The sequence below is a fragment of the Parasteatoda tepidariorum genome, chromosome 1 (assembly GCF_982258835.1).
Source record: "Parasteatoda tepidariorum strain Cologne lab strain chromosome 1, Ptep-v5.0, whole genome shotgun sequence".
Taxonomy (NCBI): domain Eukaryota; kingdom Metazoa; phylum Arthropoda; class Arachnida; order Araneae; family Theridiidae; genus Parasteatoda; species Parasteatoda tepidariorum.
This window is the reverse complement of record NC_141755.1, coordinates 122894368-122913745: the sequence shown is the minus strand read 5'-3', so window position 1 is coordinate 122913745 and position 19378 is coordinate 122894368. Positions and strand designations below refer to the sequence as shown.

At 27.7% G+C, this 19378-nt stretch overlaps 1 pseudogene across 1 annotated transcript in view; it reads left to right on the top strand.

Moving 5' to 3' along the window:
- The window catches only part of LOC147816860 (uncharacterized), a 56592-nt pseudogene extending 40472 nt beyond the window's left edge, over window positions 1-16120 (top strand). The window contains exons 6-8 of the transcript XR_015433537.1: window positions 677-932; window positions 4502-4646; window positions 6985-16120. The product of XR_015433537.1 is annotated as an uncharacterized LOC147816860 (transcript). The remainder of the gene's footprint in view (window positions 1-676; window positions 933-4501; window positions 4647-6984) is intronic.
- The last annotated feature ends 3258 nt before the right edge of the window (window positions 16121-19378 follow it).

Genomic DNA, 19378 nt, shown 5'->3' with positions numbered 1-19378 from the left:
AAAAGAAAAAACATTAAAAAGGGGGGACTATAAAGCGAGTAGCAAAATCATAACAACTTACATGGACAGTTATTTTTCAAGAATGATTTAAAAATGTTTTCGCAGAAGGATTGCCAGATTACAAAATATGAAAACAAAAGCGCAAATTGAGTGTAACAAAAGGGTTCTAAAGTGTCGTTCTTACTGCACTGCTGAAGTGATTTGTTATTCTGAGTTTTGATTTGTTAGTTACCAAGGATGGGCCCGAAATGGATGTGCACAAGGTAATATTATACTGGATAATTTTAATCAGAAAGCACTCTGTTTTGCGGATATAATCGTGTGGGCTGAAGAAAAGATTATATCTTTTTTTTCTTCCGGTTTTTTTAATTAACATTTCACTTTTTTTTTTTTTTTTTAAATAAAATGTTTGTTGTTGTTTTTTTTTTTTACTTATTATTTCCCACCCCCTTTTTTTCATATGTCTATAATTTTTCTTTGTTTTATTCTTCATTTTGAACTTATATATATATATATATATATATATATATATATATATATATATATATATATATATATATATATATATATATATATATATATATATATATATATATATATATATGATCAATCCCTTATTATTACAGAATCGATTATTAAATTTTTTTTTTACTGATTATTATTTAATGCTTCACAGTACCTGAAGCTAAAATAATGGAAGGTCCAGATATGTATTCAGAAGTAGGAAGCTCTATTAACCTAATATGTGTCATTGTGGACAGCCCAGAAGCCCCAGCTTATGTATTCTGGTACAGTCACAGTTCAGAAGGGTGGTCAAAATACTGCAGTCAGTAGGCGAAAGATCAGGGACGCACAACAGACAAATTCAGGAAACTACACTTGCTCTCCTTTGAATGCAGGTGCAGTCAGTTCCATTGTATATGTGGTCAAAGGTGAGAAATCTTACCCTTAATACCTTAACTGTAGTCCATGCCTAAAAACGGAATCTGCAGTAAACATTGAAAGAAAATTGCGATGTTCCCCCCCCCCCCCCCCCCGTATATTCGGAAATGTGGTTTTTCTGTGTTTTAGCAGAATTCCTTTTTTTTTTTCAATTTAATTAAAGATTTTCTCTTTTCTGAATTCTTAAAAAAAGATCTGTTTTTTTTGTGCTTTTTAGTGTATATGCAAAAACAATTTAAAATTACTTTCAGGCGATTTAAAATCACACGTCGTAATTTGTATTCACAATATTTTTAATTGAAAACCATGATCTATATTCATGGGAGTTTAAATTACACATCACAATTCATATTCCCATGATTTAAAAATCTCACATTAGGATTCAAATTTATCCAATTTAAAATCAAGATTTTTTATTTACACTATATAATAAAGACTCTCGCATTGATATATTTATTTAAAGGCTATTAATATTCTGTCGAAATATGTTTTCTCCTTGCACTTTTTAATTTTTTGCTCAAATTTATGTATTTTTTCAATTATTTAAAAATTGCTTTGCATATACTTTAGATTTAATGCTTCTTTGGATTTTTACTTTTCTCATCCAGGCTATTAATGTCATATTTGTTCTGAGAGCATTTGATTCTCGGATTTGGCCGATTTTAAAAACCGGAATATCTGCATTAAGGAAAAAAAATTTTAAAGTAAACTTTACAAATTGATTAACAGTTAAATTAATTATTACATTTTGTTTTTACTGACATTATTTTAATTTGACATTTTAAATAAACAGGAACTACATTTGTTAACTTACAGAAGGGTTTTAAAATAAATAGCTTTTCCGAGTAACAAAATTTAAGTTTAAAGTTTTTGTAATTTTCAATATTTCTTTCTTTTTCTTTTTTAAGCCACTAAGTTCATTACAAGCAAATTTCTAATATCTATTGTCGGTAGATCATTGAGACTGAATGATATTTATTCTGCAACTTTTCTTAATTTATGAACAGTTTTCATTTTTTACACGTCCTGTTTCCTAACTTATTAACTTAGAAGTATAATCTGCACATGTAACTTTGGCAGTAGGGTGTTGAAATAAATTTGTTATCCACATATTTTCAAAACTTAAGAAAATAGAAAATTTTAATTTTCAAAAGAAAAAAAAAACGAACAAGGTTTTTCATAATTTTAAACGTATACAGTACAAAATGTTTAATTTTATAAAAGGAGGATTTTATCGTGCTTTGGTATTAAAATGTTTCTGTTCTCCAAGTTTAATTTTAATAGTGGCAAGTTTAATAGTGGCCACACAACAATATTTTTAAAAAATACTAGTAAAATAAAATCAAAATAACTGCGTACCAGTTTTCTATCTAGCCTGCTACCAAAATTGTATACAAAAGCTGGGCCTGACATTCTTGGATTATCAAAAATTAAACCCAGCATTATAAATACATCCATTTTGGATGAATTTTAAAATGCTGAGTTTAATATGGCATTTGTAAATTTGAATTTTCAACAATATAATTTCATTTATAAATTTAATAAATTCATATTAAATTCAATTATAAATTTGAATTTTAAAATATATCCATTTGGTATAAACACATTTATTCAACGATGTTTTTATTTTACTGTACACACCACTTTTTCTGACTGGGCATTTTTAAATTTAAATTTTCTATAGTTTCAGTAATTCTCTTGTGTTCTTTTTCAATTGTTTAATTAAACATAGGCTTAACATTTAACCCCTTCCTTCTCTTTCCCGTGAAAATGATGGGGTGAAGTTTCGCCTTCTATTTCTCACTCCTGTTATATTGACGGGCTGGAGTGCTCAGTAGTAACGCACCTATAAGAATAAAACCAAAATTATTCTTTTGCCTGGAAAACATTTTATTTCTCATTTTACTCACCAGATGGCAGTACCAGGATATTTTTAAGGTAATTGTGGAAGAGATGAAAACAAAAAGAGATGTAGAAAGGAAACCCGGTTGTGACGTTGGCCTCTGTATCTCATGCTTTGAAATTTATCACACAAAAAATTACTAATCTTTTTTTATATTATGCTAAAGTTTAATAAAATTCTTTTGTAATGTTTAAAACACATATTTTTTAAATTTTCCTTGCTTGCTGGAAAACCAACATTAAGTCATAGTAACCCTGAATGTTAACTTTTCCTAAAAATTAAATTTTTTAAAATTTCAAGCTAAAAACAAATCAAAAATTAAAAATGACTGTATATATATTGTTCATACACATATTTTTATATAATTTTCAGGGATTAAAAAAAAACGATCATTAAGGGGTTAAATGTGATAAATTAGGTTGGTGGTAAACTGTTTTAATGTTTGTTATAATATTCATTTCAATAATATTTTTTTCACATTATTATAAATATTTGTTTAAATACCTTTCATCACTCAGATAAAACATTAAAAAAAAAACTTTTTTTGTTTACCATAGTCTAACTTTTATCTATCTGGGGTAGAGAAAGTTTTTCGAATTCGGACTTCAAAATTTCCTGTTTACGTAATCCTGGTTAATTCACTTAAGCGTGCATTTAGATATTTTAATTTTTTTTCTTTGATAATCACCCTGGCATTAATTTTTTTGGAGAGTTTTTTTGCACACAATAAATTGCATGGGGATGCAGAGTACAAAACACCATGTACCAGTGCTCAATGATACCACAATTCATGTCACATCAGTTGCTATTCTATTCTAAATTTTTGTGATGTGCAGGGTATCTGCTCACCTGGAAAGTCATGAGAAATCATGGAAAGTCATAAGTTTCGGTATTGAACAAAATTTGTCATCAAATTTCATGATTTTAACTAGTTTTTTAAACAAATTATGGAAAGTCATGGATTTAGGTCGCCGAAAAATCTAATTTTTAAAATGGAATTTACTCCCCCCCCCCAATTTCGTGGTGTTCCGAATATCTGAATTTGTAACAAAATCTCCGCGCACAGTCTTATTTTATTAAAATATAAAAATTTTTATCATCTTCTTTTCAAATTATAGTGTTCTTTAAAAAAATGAAAGAAAAAACATTATTTCTAGAGCAAATTATCTTTTAAATTTCTGTGATTTCAGAATTTTTGTTATTATTTTTTTAAATTTTATTTCGAAATGAGAACAGAAAAATCAGGAGTATTTCTTTCCTTTCCGATGAACAAAAAAAGTATCTGGAATATTATTCTGCAGAAAAGAAGAAGATAAATTATTTGCTTTTGTATTTTTTTTCAGCTATTTTATTGCTTGAACTCTTTCTTTACTCTGTTTTTTAAATTTAAAATCTATAAATATGAAGATGCAGAGTATAACAGTTTTGATTATACCTATCATTTCAATTAATGTTATTATAAAGCTTTTTTATATTTATTGTTGTGTTTTTGTCGGAGAAAATAGTAACTTCGTTAAGTCATAACAAATTCTTCGAATTAGTCATGGAAAGTCATTAATTTGAAAATCTTAAATGTAGCAGATACCGTGTAGGTATCATGTTAATATTTGTCAGTGTTAAGTGCAAAATAATGTATGTATGCTCAAATAATTATAGGAGAGAATCAGGTGGTGATTCAAAATATCGAAGGATCTGCAACACAGAATTGCTGTGGCATTTACATCAGCAACCTTCTTCTTTTTGGAATGCTCTTATACCTTTTATAAGAAGATGACCAGCTTCACTTTAAACACTCAAAAGAGTAAGAAACATTTTTCATTTTATTTTTGTAATGGCTGAAAATTTAACATTGTTATTGAATATAAGGGGGGGGGGAACTATTAAAGAGCTGCCAACTCTTCTGCAGTGTGTGGAAGTTTCCTGCCTTCTGCACTAAGATTAAAATCTTCTGTATTTTAAAATTGTACATTAAAATTTTGTACCATCTTTAAACTACGTAGGAATGCACATACATGTGTGGGAATTTTCTCTCTTGTCTTGCAAGTATTTTAAAAAAATTTGAGAAATGATTATAAGTTCTATTTAAGGATCACTAACAAACATAGTTGCGGATAAATAGACTTTTTTGTAGCTAGTAATGGGATTAATAATTAAAACTTTAAAATATATACTAAAAGTTGTAAATCCAGCAAATTAAAAAACAAAATCTAACTGTACGCTTGGCTTTTTGAAAAATAAGAGTTGAATGGTATACACTATATTACAAAATAAAATTCTAGGTGACATTTTATTGAGTTTGCATAGAAAGTAATGTTAAGTCTTTACATTGACATTAGGAAGTAAAGTTTATTCCTTACCTTTATTTCCTGTCCTGCAGCTTCCAATTGACAAAATTTTTGTAAATTCCTAACATGAGTTTTAACTATTTAGTTCACAGCCTTTATTCTCTTGGCATATTAATTTGCTACAATAAAATAAACTTTTAATGGTTCACTGTTATTTACCAAATGCACTTGGAATTTCTTCAATTCTGTAAAAACTCTAAGATAGTCAATTAGTGCCTTCTTCCTTTGAGATTTTCAAAATTTAAAGATCACTAATTATAAATTAAATTAATGTTATAAAGTTAGGTAAGACTTAAATAAGTTCTTTCCCTGAAAAATCTCAATTTCATTGAAAGTGTAGCTTAGAACTGTTCTTACACTAAGTTCTTCAATTGAAAGAAGAGTTGAAATAAACTTTTCAAACTTATTTCTATTTCAATCCTTAATTTTACTTAGTTTAAAAAGCCTTAACGCTTTTATATAAAATATTATTTAATAGTTTAAATATTAAGTTATTGTCAAACATGAGGATGTTATATGTTATGTGCTTTAAATGTTCACTATTTATGAAAAAATACCTTTCTATTTTTAAAAATAATCTAGAATAATTTTTGTTATTGCATTTTAAAACGTCAGATTATTGTTAACAATAAACTTATAAAAAATTATCGGAATAGCAGTCACATCTAATTACTTTATTATGAAATATGAATTATGTGATTTATTAGTTCGAATTATGTGATTTTGGCTATGTAAAAGTTACTAATCATTACATGATTAAGACTATTAATTTGCCGTGTGTAAGTAAACTGCATTTTGTTTCAAAAATATTTCGTTAAATCATTAAAAAATGCTTTAGAATTTTTCCTAGTATTGTTGTAGTCTACTGAACAAAGTATTTGAAAATTTTGAGCGAATTTTAGTATCAGGGGCTAAATTTGCCCTTGTGGCCACTTTCCAAATTTCAGGATGATGCATTCAATCATTCTTGAGTTATGAGAGAAACAAACAGGCAAACTCTTCCTTTTATTATTATAGATAATACAAAGTATACCCCTTTTTAAAAGAACTCATACCTGCCACGTCTCCTGTTTTGTAACGATGACTCCTGTATTTTACGACTACCTCCTGTTTACCTGCATATTCTCGAATTTCCCCGTATTTATTGAAGAATTTAAAAAAAAAAATATTCAATAAAATATCTATTGATGGCAACAGTACTTCTCTTATTCATCAACAGAGGATGCTAATGCCAGTACTGCAGTATGTTGAGTGTTAATTGTTTAACTTGAGCCGTGATGGCTCAAGGGAGAGAGCATTCACCTTCTAATCAGGTAAACCCAGCTTTCAATCCGAGTGATGACTGGTCAATACGCATTCCGCATCTGGCTTGCACCGACCACAGTTCTGACGTGAAATATCCTCAGTGGTAAACGGATCACGAATTAGATTCCCCTTCCCTGATGGGAGGTTCTCGTGATCTCCCCTCCATCTAACTCAAATGCGGGTTAAGTGCATCAAAAAGCCTTCCTTAAAGGCAAATTTCTCCCACTACTTGATTGACGGGTTCCCTTGTCTTCTGGATTAGGTGCAAAATTATAAAGCTACAAAGTTGAACATCACTAGTCGTTAACCCAAAATTGGGTCGGTTAGTAAAATCTTTGTTATTTTATTTCTCCAATGTTGGCAGGTATGAGAACTGTCTTAAGGACCTTCCTAACATATTGCTTAAATTCAAACATGTATTACTTAATCCTTAGCATGCAAATTTATTATTTAAACATATATTTTATATGAAGTGTTTTCTTTTTAAAGGGTACAGAATTGAGCAGTGGAGAAGTAGATCTCTGTCATCCCTCACTGTTTTCCCCATTTTGGAGATGATTTCCTTTTTTGTGGATTATCAGTGCAGCATTTATTGGATAGTATCATCCAATTTTTGACTGGGGTGTTTTCACATTGTCTCAAGCAAGGAAAGTTCCAAACAATTTTATGTCCCATCTAAAGAAAATCTATATTTCACATTCCAAACTAATAATAGCATTAAGAGTGTTCAGAAGATATTCCAAAATAATTGGCAATTCCTGTTTGAAAGTTTTTTTTTTTTTTTTTTTTTTTTGATGTTCCACTTAGGCAAGTGACCTATTTATAAAATGGCAATTTAATTGTTTTCTGACTGTCTGAAAATTGACGGTGATAGATGACCAACATGCAAAAGTGGTTGACTCAACAGGTTTTACTGTGTATTACATATATATATATATATATATATATATATATATATATATATATATATATATATATATATATATATATATATATATATATATATATATATATATATATATATATATAAACTGAAAGTAAAGAAAGCAGAAATAAAAAAAAATGTTGGCTGCAGGTTTTCTGTCATTTAATCACACCATACAATAAAAGATCTTAATGCAAACCCTAGAAACTTAAGGCTTTGCTTTATATAAATCATTTCACACTCCATTAAGTTTAACTTATTAAACCTTGCAATGTATATCTGCAATAGATCAATATTTAAGTATTTATAAAATAATTTTTAGATTTAATTAAGTATAATAATATTCTTAGTTGCAAAAAAAACTGAAATTATCAAGAGCATTCAGATTAACGACAAAAAATTATCAATTTTGGTTTGGTTTAGAAAATTGTAACCTCTTAGTAAATATTTTTTTTCTTACAACCTGAGAACCGTTAATCGTTTTTGCTCAGCTCCAGAAGTAACTTAAGTGTTATTTTCATTGTTTATAACTGTGGTTTATGGAGAAATGTGATTCATACAATTTTGTTATATAGATCTGCTACAATTGTTTAGTTCCTATTTTGAAAAATTACGGAAAGATTTTGAAGTCTGTAAAAAAATATTTATTTTACTGATTATTTTTTAAACGCTTTATTTTCTTGACTTTAAAAAAAAATGCCACACTTTTTTCTTCTTTTTTTATTATTATTATTTATAACAATATTTCTGTTATTTTCTTAATTCAAACAATTTAGCAGTATAACATCAATTATAAATTTTGCTTTGTATTTTAGTTTATTTGTAGAAAGTATTATGCCACTGTAAGATTGCCATTAAACTCCATATTCAATCTACTCCAATTAAAATTATCTCAATTATTACCAAAATATTGACCCTTTAACTATGTAAAAGCATGCCTGCAAATTGGATTCCTAGTATTGATAAGAATTTTCTGTAGTTTTTCTTAAATTAAAGTAAAAAGACTAGTAATGCTCTTAAGAATAGTAACACATAACTTTCCTATATTGAAGTAAAGAAAAAGTTCTGAAATTTTCTATAAAAATAAGCAACTCTAAAGTAGATTTAGTTAAATGTTACTTTCAAGTAGTGAATATTTTTTAAAAAATAATCTTGCTTTAAGGAAGGAATAAGTGTTTTAATTGCTTATTTTTTTATGTGTCTTGAACTAACAAGAAAAGAATTTTCTTTGTTTAAATTCCTGTTTAACTTTTATTTTATGTATAAATAGAAAACAAAATTTTACTAGAATTACTATCTGATTAGTGGAAGTTATTTTAAGATAAAATGTTTTTTTTTTCTTTAAATAAATTTTAGCTTTAACTGGACATTTGTGCAAATTAATATAAGTATCAATTTAACTTCTTATCATTTCTTTAAATCATCTCAATTTGTATGACGTTAGAAAAGATATAAACACATAAATCACCGTTTATTACTATCACTCTCATTGTTTAATAAATCTTTTAACATTGCTGGCTGTTATTCGCTAAAATTAACTGAAATTTATTTATTTTAGTGTTTGAGAAGTTATAGCTTAAATTAAAATTTGGTTGAATATAAAAGTTTTTACTGCATTGTTACTTCGAAAAGTCTCTATGTTTATGTCTAACAATTGCTCCAATCAGTTATTAAATTGTTATATAGATTATACAATTATTAATTGGTATATAACATCCCTGTATTTTATTCAAATTCATGTTTTAATATTTTATAAGCAGAGTACAGACAGGCAAATTGCAATTTATTTTGGAATATCTTTCTATGTGTTTTACTCTAGTCAGGTCTTTTTATGGAATCTCATTTTATTTTTTAGGAAAAATTGTATTTTAGTAGATTGAAATGCGATTATAGTAACTATTTTGATTTTGTTTATTCTCTGAATTCAACTTGTTTGTATATCTTTGTATTTACATATTTTTGTTAACCGTTTTTTTAATGTGTTATGTTTCCCGTTAATATTTATTTTTAATCTTATTCAGATTTATTATTGTAGGCTAGTCAATTACTAGTCATGAAAAAGTCATTGAAGTTGTATGTGTTATAATTAGGGTTGCAAGTTTGTCAGGGAGTGAATTTTCATTTTCATTTCCATGATTTATTGTTCTTAAATCCAGAAATTTTTTGAAGTGCTGTTATTAGTGTAAAAATTGTTTAAACAGAGAAGTTTTTTCACCTTGGTATTCTAATTCAACAACACTAATTCTAACAAAAATTACTACTTCTCTGCAGCTTTAAAATTGATAAAATTTTATTGATAAAATGTTTAGGAAAATAGATCAATAGCAATATAACATGAAAATAGTTCAGAGATAGTCCAAATCTTATTAAGTAAGGTGGTCTTACTATCATTTCAATTATAAATTAATAAGAGCTACATGCCTCCCAAATAGTGCAATAAGTATACAAAAGGAAGAAAATGTTAAGTTAGCTCTTACTTTACCAGAAATCAATTGAAATGACAGTTAGCTGATTGGTCAGGACTGTGAAATTTATATAAACTTAGCATTAAAAAACATATAGAAATGTTGGCAAACAAATATTTGCTGAATGTAAAAACATATCAAGAATAATTTAAAAATTTGCGATATTTCTTTGAAATTCTGTTTATATGAATAAATTTAACACTACATAAAATTAAATTAAACAATTTTCAGCTCTTTTACATGCTTATATTTGTGTTCGCCAAAAATTTCTAAATTTTATGTGAAATTCTATGACAAACTTGCAACTCTAGTTATGATCAATTTAAAAAAACACATATAATTTTAATTGTTATTTCCTTGTTAAATGATCAAAGGAAATTCATCTGTTTAAGAATTCATTAATTAATTTTTCAGCAAACTGATTTTTAGTATTTGTGTTTTACATGTCATGTTGTTCTATTTGTTTATAATTTAAACAAAAGTTTAAAACTCATTATAAATTATTGACAAATATATTTAATTTATATGCAAAATACAGTAGAACCTCAATTATTCAACGCCTGATCATCTATTCAGTTATCCTACACTTCTTTCAACCCTACACCTCATTGCATTCTAGTTGATGTATTATTTCTTTTTAGTCTCTAAACTCCTCATTCAATTCTATCAAATTACTACAGTGATGATAATTCTGAAAAACTGCTAGGAAATGACCAAAAGAAAATTTTAGAATGTCTTCTTTTTCATGATATTGTGCCATAGGTTTATTTTACTTATGTCAGAAAAATAAAACATGTGTAAGACAGACATAAGATTATTCAAAGCTTCTAAACTTTAGAAGAGAAAAAATGCTATATTAAATATTTATTTTTTTAATAATACTTCTACATTATTTTGTTATTTTACTCTACTATATTATTTTATTCCCCTTAATCCATGTCTGCCAACTCTCCTGGATTTTCCAGTAGACTACTGGATTTTGGCCAGTTTATCCTGTTCTACTGGTTTAATAAAAATTCTCCTGGTTTTTGTGCATTTTTAGAAAATTCCCTAAAATTGAATAAGTTTCCTAAAATAAATCCCCATTGAAATATCATTTTTGCACTGATTACTGCTTGATTGAATATTTAAATGCTTATCACTGATGCATTATAAAGCGAGCCTCATCTATAAATATCAATTTAAAACTTTTTTTGTTCTAAATTATATCGTTTTTTTATTTTATTTATTTATTCAAAACTCCCTTTTTGAATTAAAAGACTTTTACCTATCTTTGATGAATTGAAATGCCTTCAAAATTATGTGTAAACATAATACATAGCATTTCAAGTTTATTTAGTGTCAATCCTAGCTGGAAAATATTGCAGTTTTTCTATTTTGATGATGTTGAAAACGTGTAAAATATTTAGTACACAATGCAACAATTATCATGAAATTTATATTATTTCGTAAAATCTACTGGAGTTTTTCCTATCCAAGTTAAAAGCTCTGATAATTGTGATTTATTTAAGAAGCTTTTGTTAGGCTCTGAAAATGTGGATATAGTAAAACTTAAACCAAACTTTTATTAGCTAAATAATTTAAATGTTTGCTTTTTGTGAAAAATAGCTTCACACACTTTTTTTTTCATTATTTGAATTGATAGGTATTTTCAAACTTTTTGGGTTTTTTCCTACTCGCATGCCTATAAAGGCTTCTATTAAACTTTATTATTGTTGAAAATTGCTTTGAGTAATTTTACTCATACTTATAAAATTGACATAAAAAGGTCCCCCGATGATTTCAATTTTCCAGCGCACCCCTGGTCCCCTAGGCATTGTATAATTTGGGTTCTATTGTAGTAATTTTTAGCGTTGTATTTTGAAGTGTCTTCCCATTATATTTCAAAAGTTGTTTTGTTTTTCCCAAAAATATATAAAAATATTTTTCGTTGTTATTTCCTGGTTGTTAAGTTTTATTAAAATAATAACTTCCTAATCTGATTCTAATTTATTAGTGAAATTTAGGAGTTAAATAGTTTAAATAAAGTATATTGTTTTAAAAATTATTCTATTATGGCTATCATGCTAAACAGTGTTTATAAGATGCCTAATTTCTAAAGTTTTCCAATTAGTTAATATTAAATGTAGCTTTTAAAGAGACCCTTAGTAGGGAAGGAAAATTTACTTCAACTTTCTTTTTTTTTAATATTACTCTAAAATTAATGAAAAAGTACTATTTTATATTAATTCTGATTTGAAACTGATCAGTTTCTAGTCTTAATACAGTCGTAAGTCATTTTAATTAAACATTAACAAATGAATGTGTGGCGAAAAATTGTGTATTTAATTTTTGAAGATAATGATTGTCAGAGTCTGTTTGATAACAGTTGCTAAAAACTTGTTATGTGTTTTGTTCTTTTGCAAACATCTTTATCACATGCTTAATTTTTATCAATTTTTTTATGTCAATTATTTTTGACAGTTACATAAAAAGTGCAGGTCTTAGTATTTATTTTTAACTGACAAAGTATATATTATTTTTATTTATTTTTTGGTGTCATTACATTAATTAAACTAAATACAAACACTATTTATCTATAAAATATTTATTAAGGTTGATTATTTTATGTGCAAAATACATTCAATGTATTTAAACAACTATGAGGTATTTTTGGAGATAAATTTTTATTACTAAGGTACGATTAATATTTAATAACATTTACCGTCAAGGAAAAAAGTTTTTTTTTTTAAGTAAAAGTTATTTTATATCAGTTGTGTGATCTTATGTTTTTTTATTATTTTGCATATTTATTAATACTTTTTATTTAAGTTGTGGCTTACTTTTATGATAATTTCTGTTTAAATTAATTAGTAAAAAAAAAACAATTATGCTTAATTTTTCTAGAATTTTAATTTAAATAAACTTTAATATTGAAAATATAATATGACGATCTCAAAATATTACTAGCATCTTTAAAGCTTTATAAATGTTGTAGTTAATGTAACATATTTCTGAAAATAAGCTCATAAGCTTGATAAAACTTATTTTGTATATTAAATGTTAATTTTCAAAAAAAATCATACCCAATTAGAAGTTTATATTTTAACAGTTTTTATTTGTTTTTAATTAGTGTTTCATGCTACCATGTTTATTTGACATAGATTTCATGTTTGTAATGTTTTTAACCAGTTATTTAAAAAAAAAGAGTGAAGTTTTATCATCTTTGTTAATATGAAGCTGTAGTGTTGTTGTAGCAATACTTCACAAATAAGGATAAATCATAATTGGTTGTTGTAAATTGTTTCTATAGATAAATGTGCAGATGACTTACTTGACACAACAGAATTTAAGGAAAATTAAACTATTTTTTAAATAATCGATTTTATGTATAAATAAACCTTGTGATCTTGTATTTTGCATGACTCGTAAAAAAAGTCTACTTTCGTTATTAATTTTGAGTTTTATAAAAATTTCAAGAAATTTCTTTATTTTATTTGATTCCAAAAGAACTTAAAGTACAAGCCTTTTAACTCTTTTATTAAAAGTAATCATTTATTATTATAGTAATCATTTATATTGTATTATATAAAAGTTATCATTTATATAAAAATGATCACTTATTAAATAATGATTATTAATCATATTATTATTATTATAATCACATTATATTATACATTATTATTACAAAAGTAATCATGTATTTGTCATTGTATTTTTCAGTTTGCTTTAGTTTAACTTTCTTTACTTTTCTGATTATTTTTTCTCTTTCTATTCTTTAATTAAATTACTTATTAAAGTGTTGAATTTCTGAATGTTTAAAGGCACTGAAGCATATCACAAAGAATTTAATTTTACATGCCTGATTTTTGCAATGTACTGCCCTTTATTAATCTGCACATTTTTGAGGAGTACGTTTAAATTAAATCGTTGACTTACTTGCAATTTCAGTCTTGTATATTTTTGTTGATTTGTTTTGTCATAAATTTGGTTTATTGAGTAAGAAACTAAACTTATAATGGAATTATTATAGCTTTTGAAATTTTATTTTCCTGTGTTTTGTGTTTAAATCTTTTTTTTTTTATTATTTTTTTTACAAATTTATTTCATCTCATGCAAATAAGGGAATGGGAAGAAACTGAAATATTGCTGTTTGATTGAAATATATTTTTAACCTATATAAAATATTTATTAAAGAATTGTATCCAGAAATAATAATCTGGTCTTATAAGCAATTTGCTCAATTGTATTAATTTAAATTAATGCTTTTTTCTTTCACTTAAGAAAAATAATAAAGTATGATTTTACTTTATTTTCTAAAGATGATTTTTTTTATTGATCTCTTTTTTTATTGAAAGGATTTTTTAATATATTGCAGGATTCATGAAGTCTTGTTTCAAGAGACCTTTTTATTATGAAGTCTTTTTACGAAAATAATTTTTTGCAAAGTGCAGTTAAACATGTCATTGATAAAAATGATTTATCTACAGTCAATTTTTAATAACTCAAGTCTAAAATGACCAATAAAAACAAATTGGTCTTTCAGAAGGTTTGGGCTTTCAAACATTAATTTTTCATTTTTATTTATTTTTCTTCACAGGGAATTGATTCTTCAGAGATGCAAAAAAATTCTCAAAACAAAAACAAAAAAATTTTTTTTGTTTAAAATTACCCTTAATATTATCCTTTTTTTTAAGTTACTATGGCTTTTTCAAAATATTTTTAGAAAGTAAAGTTTATATATTGTTAAAAGTTTTCTGCCAATAATTTGAATTTATACAATTCATGAATAAACTGGCGTATGTGCTAAAAATAATCAAAATTTATTTAAATAGTAATAATTAATGAAACTAAATTTAAGTTGCATTTCATAAACTTAGGAAATACTAAGAAATTATCAAATTGACTTGTAAAGTTATTTGTTATGTTGAACATAACAGAAAATGTTCTATTGACAATGTTACTATTGATTTTTTTTTACAGGGAACTAAATATTGAATTGTGTATAAAAAATTTTTTGTAATAAGACAAGAGATATTGTTTAACGATATTGCTAATACTTTTCAAAAGATTATCATTTAAGTTTTCTAATCAATCATCAATGATAATAAAGTTAAGTAGGTGTTTTAAATTCAAATGATACAGCAAAATTGTTCCAATAAATATTTATTGGCAGAATGTGGACGAAACATGTGATTTAATTGTCTGATGCGTTTACAGTCTTTGGGTATTAAATTAAATGTGTGTTGCACAGTACACAGAGAAATCTAAATTTTTTTCTGCTAAATTATTTTCAATTTTTTCTCATATTGTGTAAATGTTTTATTTTTATAATGCTGTAAGCTAAAATTTAAATGAGGTAAAATAAACACCCTATTGTAATAACTTATAGGATTAGCACTGTATTTGATTATGGCACTTATGTTCTGGGGACTGTTATATTTTTTCCCTACAAAAACAAAGCTCCAAAGGCATGCCAAAAGAATGACCTATTTTAGAATTGTCAGTAACAGTAAATTATTCTAACATGTATTAAAAGGAGTCCTTTTAATGATGTCGCAATTCGATAGTTTTACACTATGTCTTCATTTCGTTGTGTTTTTTTTTCCACTCTCAAAATTTGTTGAAACATCAAATAAAAAAAGTCATTTTTTTCTGACAAAATATTACAATATATGGATAAAATATAATCTAGAATTGTTGAAAAGTCGGAGAATTTTATTTTTGAAATGTCATGAACTCTATGATAAAACAAGTTTGAAAAAAACAAAGGTTTAAAAAATCATTTGCTCTGAAGTTACCGCCTTTACTCACCTCTGAAAAAAGAATTATAATAAGTTTTGCATATTGGTTTATAAATTATTTTACACGAGCAGTTTACTAACAATGTAAAATATAAAAGCTGAATTAATCATATTTCTCATTGAAAAGGCATATTAACAAAATCCTCAAAGGATTTATGCATTATCAAGGCTTCATGCATCTGACATAGCAATCAGATTGTTAAATGAAACCATTGATACGAACAAAAGGTTCAATTTTAGTACAAGTTTCCCCCCCCCCCATCATTTCTATAGTGTTTCTAGTTTAAGGAAGATATAAGATTTATGAAAAGTTCCATTTATCTCTGTTGATGTTGTGACGTAATATATAAATCCGTTGATAATAAATTCTATTTCCCTTTAATGTAATAAAGTACAATTTCCGTTCATTGTTCTTATACAGAAAGGTGCAATAAAAGTTGTTATTGTAAGTACTTGCCTCATTGTTTTTCTTTACTAGTTGCGCTCACTCTGCTCAGCTACTTACACAGCAATGTGAAAGTTCAATCTGTTGTGTGTTAAATCCTCTTGGTGATTGCATTTCAATGCATTGCGTTACAAAGTTCGTCAAATTCAATCTTTCGTTTTAGCTCAGATAAAAGGTCACGCGATTTATTTTTCCAGAAGATAAACGGTTACAAATAATTAGAGTTAGACATTTTTTTACTCGCCGCTCATTTTCCTATATATATCTTCGCGATTTCACGAGTTTACGAATTGAAATTTGATAATTTTAACGTAATTCAACATACTATATATACATAGTAGGGCCACATTGTGGGCCCCTATTAAGCATATAATTATTTCCCTATGTAGGGTACACTAGTACCCGGTAATATAATACGTGGTCCAATTTCATTTCAATTATGTATCTCTCTTTAATTCCAAATTCAAAAGGGGAGATACAGGGCCATGTTATAATACAAAATATTGGTTTCAAATTTCCTCATTTTAACGCTATTTAACACACTCGTGTATATATACATACATAGCAACCTACAGGGCAACATTGTGTACCCCTAACAAGCCTATAACTATTTCCTCTGGTGGGGTACACTATTACCAGTAATTTTGATCCCAATCCACAACCCAAGGGAACTCCTGTATCACGTATTTGGAGAAATTTACCTTCGTGGAGGATTTTTTGATGCAACTAACCCTCATTGGCGTAACATGGAGAAGAAAAGTTCCCACTGTTAGCCTGACAACGAGGGGGCCAATGATCCGTCTACCACTGAGGGCATTTTGCGTCAGCACTATAGTCGGTGCGGAGTTTGTATCGACTTGTCACAGTTGGAATTCGAACCAGGTTCACCTCATTAGAAAGCGGACTCTTTATCCCCTGAGCCACCATGGCTCATCTACTTTATAGTACATTAGCAAAAAACGCGTTTAAGCTTAAAGAGCCGCGATGGCTCAGGGGATAGAGCGTTCGCCTTCCAATGAGGTGAACCGGGTCCGAATCCCAGTCGATACGAATTCCGCATGCACTGACCACAATGCTGACATGAAATATCCTCAGTAGTAGACGGATCATGGGTTAGAGCCCTTTTGCCGTCAGGCTAACAATGGGAGGTTCTCGTTTTCTTCCTCTCCATGTAACGCAGATTTCTCCCATTACTCGATCCAGGAGTTACCTTGTCTTCTGGATTGGATTAAAAATTACAAGGCTGCGGAGTTGAACATTAGTAGTCGAAAACCCATTAAATTGGGTTGGCTGTTCAACCACGGTTCTAAAATAAAATTTAACTTTAAAAAAAAAAACTCCGGTTCTGAACCATAGCCATCGAGAAATAAGGTCGTTGAGATATCCAGGTTCTTTTAGCGACGTCGCAAACCAGTGGCATAGCAAGGGGGGGCCAAACGGTCCGCAAAACAAAAAATTGCTGGATAATTTTTATTATAATTGATTTCTGAAAAATATATTATAATTTTTGAGCCAGTGTAATGTAATAAATGTTAATTTGTAAATAAAAAGGAAAAAAAGAAACATTAATAATCAAAGTGTAATAATATATTCATAATAGAAATGGCAGGGCTAACTCGACCTAACAGCACTTCCTTCTGGCATCTACGCTGTGTGGTTATAGAAATTATCTGTCTGATAAAATAATAAGTTATAATAAATATTTGCAGTGTACAAATATTCTTTTTTTTCAGAAGAATATTTATTTCCATAAACGCAATGCAGCTTACGCTTGTTAAAACGATAACAACAACACTCTAATGTACTTATATGTACAGGCACGGAAAAAAGTAGCCGGAAAATAACAACTAAAGGATCGTCTATTTTTTAATACTTCTCAGACACAACAAATACAGCGTTTTGCCGTTTCTAGGAAAGGACACAAACGCCGCATTTGTTGTGCGCCTGAGAAATATTAGTATTAAAAAATAAATTATTCTTTGTTTGTTACTTTCCGGATATTTTTTTCCGTGACTGTACATATCCTTGACACTTGCGACAGGTTGTGGAAGTCCGCAACAAATGAGGGAAATACCCGAAATATTAACTTTAAAGTTATTTTGTGCGAGTATTTTTCAGTTTTGCGTCCTTGTCATCGCGCTCTGCTAACAATAACAATGATATGTTATTAAATATTATATGTTATAAGTAGGACTGGGCGATATTAGAAATTATATATCGTGATGCATCGTCAGTTTTGCATCGCGATATAGCGATGTATCGCGATACAGTATTTTTGAATTTCATTTACTTGTCAGAAAGTCAGATTTCTATCGAAACTTCATACCCAGATTGATTTAAATCAATTTATAAATTTGAAAATATATATGTTTTGCTTAAGAAAGATATTAAATAAATTGACTACAATGTACAAATCTTACTAAAAATATTTATTGAAATGTTTGTTTAGAAATTCATAATACGCTTAAAACAAAGAGTAAAAAAAAAAATTTAAAGCGTTTTTTACAAATTAATATTTTCTTGTACTATCATGCATAAATAATTATTAAGTTCGATCGTAATGTTCAATTTCTAAATGAAACGTTAAAAATTATTTGTATGTTTAAAACAAAGTGCAAAATATATTTTAGAAAGAAAAACGTTTTTAAAACACTATTTTTTATTATTATCATTTCAGTTATTATAGTTCTATTATAGTTCATTTACGTCACGCTAGAGCTGCACAATGGGCTAATGGCGACGGTCTGGGAAACATCCCTGAGGATGATCCGAAGACTTGCCATCACAATTTTCATCCTCTGCAGATGGGATGGCACCCCCGCTTCGGTAGCTCGACGACCTGCGCGCGAAGTCGAGCACTTTACGGTAGAACAGTTTAACGAGGACCAATACCGCACACCCTCGGTCCCTACGCTAACTGATCCAAGTGGTCACTCACCCGCACCCTGACCGCAGCCAGTTATGCTTGAATTCGGTGATTTGCTGGGAACCGTGTCTTAACGATCAGTCCACTGCGGGACATTCAGAATTAAATTAAATTAAATAATGACCGAATTATGAACAAAAAACAAAGTAAAATTTAATTTCTAAAAAACAAGAAAAATTGTGATATTCGACAATATATTTAGCTAATTAACAAATAATATGTAAAGAATATTCTTTAAAAAAAATTATTATACTCTCTAATAAAACGAAGTGCTAAATTATTTGTGTGCGTGCCTCCTGATACGACTTTTGTCTTTTTTTCAGCCATTATTCGTTCTTT